Source organism: Monodelphis domestica, chromosome 6, assembly GCF_027887165.1.
Source record: "Monodelphis domestica isolate mMonDom1 chromosome 6, mMonDom1.pri, whole genome shotgun sequence".
NCBI lineage: Eukaryota > Metazoa > Chordata > Mammalia > Didelphimorphia > Didelphidae > Monodelphis > Monodelphis domestica.
This window is the reverse complement of record NC_077232.1, coordinates 263,083,950-263,089,949: the sequence shown is the minus strand read 5'-3', so window position 1 is coordinate 263,089,949 and position 6,000 is coordinate 263,083,950.

The following is a 6,000-nucleotide window of genomic DNA, read 5'->3' as shown; positions in this document are numbered from 1 at the left end:
GGGTGCCTTTTATGATATGATTATTTACAGCCCTTAAATCCTATAAAATTGATATGCAGGTTTTCCATCTGAACAATTTTGGCTCTTTTTTTACAGGTAGAATAGGTGTATTATACTCAGATTTGCCTGGAATTATTATTCTTTGCTCAATTAATTAATCTATTACTGGGGTAATTCCATCAATTGCCTCTTTTGATAGGGAACACTGAGGAATGGAAAAAAGGTAGACCACATTTTGTCTTAATTTGAATAGAAGCAGTTGATTTGAGCAGGCCTACTTTGGAAGAAGACGTAGCCCAGACAGACTCAGGTATATCAGCTGGGATTTGAAAGGTGGAGGGGACTCCTTCACCTCCTGACTGTCTAAAAAAAATACAAGAAGCAAATTTAAGGATTCCTCGGGAAATTCTAGTATTATAGAGTCATCTTGGGAACATGTTATTGTGACTCTAAGTTTGCATAAAAGATCTGTCCCTAACAAATTTATAGGGGAACGAGGCATTAAAAGGAAAGAACGTTCTACTTATTGGGGTCCCACAGACACCTTTTGAGGGGAAAGCTTTAGTACCTTTAGAGGTGCTCCTGATATACCCATTACATTTAAAAAGCCAGTAGAATTGCATTCAGAATCAGTTTTACTCACCAATACTGATCTGGAAACTCCAGTGTCTGAGAGGCAATCATAATACTTGTTCTCAACTTTCAGAGTTATATGAGGTTCATTATTATGGGGAGGATGGGAGAATGGACTTGGATAACTGGCATTAAAACATCAGGGTCTGGAAAGTCAAATGGGGGCAGCTGGGTAGCTCAGTGGACTGAGAGCCAGGCCTAGAGATGGGAGGTCCTAGGTTCAAATCTGGCCTCAGACACTTCCCAGCTGTGTGACCCTGGGCAAGTCACTTGACCCCCATTGCCTAGCCCTTACCACTCTTCTGCCTTGGAGCCACTACACAGTAATGACTCCAAGATGGAAGGTAAGGGTTTAAAAAAATGGGGGAAGCTGGGTATTTCAGTGGATTGAGAGCCAGGCCTTGGAGCCAATACTATGTATTGGCTCCAAGGCAGAAGAGTGGTAAGGGCTAGGCAATGGGGGTCAAGTGACTTGCCCAGGGTCACACATCTGGGAAGTGTCTGAGGCCAGGTTTGAACCTAGGACCTCCCATCTCTAGGCCTGGCTCTCAGTCCACTGAGCTACCAAGCTGCCCCCAATTATTATTTCTAAATGTGTTTCTATTATTGTCATTCTTTCTATAATTTTTATTATTTCTATTTGCTTAATTCTACATCCTACAGTTCATCATTATATGACCCCATTTCCTGCAAAAGTAACACATTATTGGTTTACTTGTGTATTTCTGCAAAGGGGTTATGGCCACTCCCTGATTTGCATTTCTTCTTTCAACTTTTTCAGTTAATACTTTCATTTCATTCCAACACTGTTACTGTGTCTTCATCTTTCTTTTCATGGCTGTTAAAGGCATAAACTACTACTCCTCTTAACTCCTCAAGATCCATATTAGCCCAGTTTAGGCAGTTGGTCTTAAAATAATATTTGACCACTTTACAACAGTTTTTTACAAACTGTCTTCTTATTTGTCTGACATCCCTTTCTCTGGAAAGATCCAGGTCTATATATCTATCTTCCAGATCAATAAGTCTATCCATAAACTGGGAGGGATTTTCATCATGCTTTTGTTTAAGATTTTCAAATTTTGTCCATGTATCAGGCCTATCAGAACGAGCTCTTGTTGCTTTTAGTAATGCCTCTCTAGCCTGACATAGTTTTGAATAATATTCCTATTTATTCAAGTTCCATTTTGAGTCTTCCTGCGGCCAATGAATTGTTCTCCTTCCCTGGGCCCGATTAGTAAGAGGAACAATTTTATTTTTTTCTTTTTCCATTAAAAAGGCTTGGACCAAATTTTCTACATCAATACAGGTGGGATTAATACTGTGGTAAATACTTTCTAGATTTTTTTTATAACCACAATGGACTCATCTTCAAAAGAAGTGGCATTTTTCTTGAATCTCTCAATATCTTGGGGAGTAAAAGGTACTTAATATTCACTTAATTTCCACTATTAAAAGTTGGGACTTCCCTTAGGGGGAATAGACCTTTAACAGAGTTATTTTCAATTTCTGACGATTGGTGCGTTGTTTGGTTTTCAATGGAGTAGGTAAGGGGAGGGGAAGGAATGGGTAAATTGAGAGGGAGGGGTTGGTCTGGGGTTGGAGGACAGGGTTGGGGGAGCAATTTGGGGCAGAGAGGAGAGGAGGGATGAGAGGTAGGAGCAAGGGGGTGGTTAAGGGATGGAAGGGCTGGGGCAGAGAAGGAAGAAGAGGCAAAGCAAAGGGATATTAAGTTGGGGTAGACATGGGAAGGAGGATGGGGAGAGGAGGGGGTGGGGGCTGAGCCATCAGGAAAAGAGGAGGGGTCAGGGGAGACAGAGGGAGAAGTTGAAGGAGAGAGAGGAAAGGGTGGGTTTGGGCAAGGGGAGAGGAAAAGCTGAGCAAGGTAAGAGAGAAGGTGGCCATGGCAAGAGTAAGGGTAGTCAGAGTGAAGCAGAGGCTGAGTAGTCTTAGATGGTAAGGGGGTATAGAGAGATGAATCTCCCTTCTGAATTTTGATATTACTCATGCTTTTCTCAAGATTTTCTATCTAAGTCTTTAGATCAATCAAGCTAATTTTATATTATTTTTCTTGAGGAAAAATAGATAAACTGCAAGGTATTCTATCAGTATAAATACAACCCAGGAACAGTGCTAAACAAAGATATTCTAAAACTATGAGCTGTGTAAGCTCTGTATTGCTCTCCAGGAAGAGGAGCTATTTGAGATAGTCAGGAAACTAGTCTTTCTGAGTGTGGGCCATGCTTTTCAACACCATTTTTTTTGGTCACCTATTTATTTTTAAATCTAATTATTAAATTTCTTGCAATTCTGCTTCCTGTCTGTAGGTGGCACTACCCCACAGTGTGTACAGAGTCTCACAAGACTGGAGGGTGGGTGTTCTAAAGACTTTCGATAAACAAAAAATTGGTGTAAGTACAAAAAGCCAAAGTTTTCTATTTTAGGCAAAATAAGACACATTTTCTTGTAGGTAAAAACCCTAAGGGTACATCTGGAGTTTAGCTAAGTGGTTTGGAAGAGTTTTCTCTCTTTCCCCCCTCCTCTGCCCTCTCCACCCCTAGGTAAAAATGTCAGCTGCCATGTGCTTCCACATAGGCAGGGAGCTACTTTCCTTCATTGGCCTGGGAGGACAAAAAGGCTTTTGGGAATAGAAGGCTGTGGGCTATTGGGATTTTTCCCTTAGTAGGCTCTGAAAGTTTCTCAGGGTTAAGGGAGTAATTTTAATTATTTTTACTGCTGCTCTCTCCATGATTCCATGATCCTAGATTAAGTCTTTTATAACAAGATGACTCTTGAATATTTGTGCACAGTTCTACCCATAAGATTTTTGGCCCTCATTGTAACCACTTGTCTTGTCAAAGATTCTAATCCTAGAATCAATCCTCTTTTTAAAAATTATTTACTTAATGATGTATCTCTCATTTCACATTAAAGTTGACTTGGAGAGCTCAGGAGAACTTCTAAAAGAAACAATTGTCTGTCATAAACTCTGCTTTGGCCACCATTATGTCTTGTTGGGTTGGGAAGATAACTGCCTGGAGGATATGCTAGAGCTCTTAGAGCAACACTTAAGCAACAGACAAGCATTATTATTTTTCTTCAAGTTTCTAGCCAAGGAGAATAGTGACTATAAAGGAGCATCAGAAATGATGTTCTCTCTTAGGTGTGGAAACACTGACTTTTTCCACTCGAATGTACCAGACTTTGGAGACTATTAGGTTTAGATGCAAATGAAGCAGCTTGAAGACTCTGTTTGCAGGAGAGAATTGATCCTTCCCCTCCTTCACTTGCCTATATTCCACATCCCTTTTATGTTTACCAAGAAAACCCCAATTGAGGTCATGAAAAAGCAGGCATGATGGAAAACAACTGAACAACTGGCCTCAAAAACTTCGTAGCTGTGTGACATGGGGCTAGTCACTTAATCCTCACTGCCCAGTCCTTACCACTCTTCTGCCTTGGAACGAATACACAGTATTGATTCTAAGAGAGAAGGTAAAGGTTTAAAAAGAAAGAAAAAGAAAAGAAAATGACTGAACAAGAAGAATATCCCTTTTGCTAACCACAGAGAGACGGTGTGATGTAATGGACTTGAAGTAAGGAAGACTTAGACTCAAATTCTGCCATAGACAATATCTGTGTAAACTTGAAAAATTAAAAATTTTAGGCTTCAGCTTTCCCATCTATTTAATAAAATAAATAATAAAAAATAATCTAATGAGGGGTTTGAACTAGATGGCATCTAAGACCCCTTCCAGTTGTGAATATATGATCCTAAGATCACTCCCTCTTCTTCCTCCAAATAAACAAATAGAGAAATATCCATGGTAGGATTGTGCTTATTGCTTCAATTTGTATTGGAAAACTATCAATCATCAGAAATCTAAAACAAATATGATAATTTATTGAAACCCTTGGAGATAAATCTCTTCAAGTGCATGGCCATTGAAAGGAAAAAAAAAACATACTAGTTTACAACATATAAACTAACCTTGGGTCCCGCAGATAAGTGAGTATACAAATTAAGTATGAGAAATTATGAAAATTAAAGTACTAATTATAGCATTCTCATTAGTACCTGAACATCTCACAAAACTTAGTCTGATTTGTGTGTGTGTGTGTGTGTGTGTGTGTGTGTGTGTGTGTGTGTGTGTGTGTGTGTAAGCTGTCTGTGTACTGAGGGATCAAAATTGATCAGGAAATTCTCAAGAGATGATTTCATTCCCAATGGACTGTTATCTTCCAATGCAAGCAGTACACTGGCAGGTAAAATGGCCATTTTCTATTACCAGAGAAATTCAGTAATGATCAATGGAAATTTTCCCTAAATTTATAAAAGAGTTAAATATTGTGACAAGGAAATCACTTTAAAAAACTGATATATATTAATTTAAGGTCACCAAGGAATTCAGCTATGTAATTCCTAAATGAAAACTCAATTCAGCAGTCAACCTTTTATGGAGTTTAATTACAAACAGGAGGAAGAAAGGTATTAGAGAGAGAGAGAGAGAGAAAGAAAGGGGAGAGAAGGGAATAGGGCTTAAATACCCCTTCTGTTTAGGCTGGGCCAAAAGGCCCAAGCCCTTAGATAGCTGAGGCAAAGAAAAGAGATCAGTCCCTATCACTCACGTGACCAAAATGGAGAAACAGTCTCAGGGGCCTCCACCTCCAGCTTCCTTCAGAGCAAACTTCTCAAAGCACCACCTCTCAGAGCAAAAACCTCTCCAACCAACCCCCTTAGTCCTCAGACCCTGCTATTTTTAAGGAAACCATCCAAGTTCCCTCCCTCAGTTCTCACATCTACCAATCACTGTCCATGTATTCCCTGTGCCAATGGTGGCTCTACCTTAACCCAGGACCTCCCAGAGGTCTGTGGCTTTGCACATGTCTGTTGAAGGTCATATTCTCAAATAATTAAATCTTGATCCTTTGCTGCAGCCCTTCCTAAATCCTGTTAGGACTGAGTAGGGTGGAGATTGTAATTTCCAAGACCTGGTTCTGTCATTCCAAGTATCTCTATTGTATCAATTCTAAAATCAATCATGACTCAAAGAACTTCCTGTTCTATGCTTAAGCATAGGTCAAAGCCCTTTCCATTGTTCAGCAAAAGGTTTCTGTCCTAAAGTAATCTTAAGAAGGGAGGAGGAGGAACCTCCCATGCCAATGGTGCACATTCCAATAGACTATCACTAAGAAATTTTCCAAGTATGAAATTTCCCAATGGTGAAATTTCCAACATTTATAAGTCTAAGAAATTTTAAGGTTTACAATACATATATATATATATATATATATATATATATATATATATATATATATATATATATAGTGTAAGTGGATTAATTATGAATCTGTGTTCTCATATCT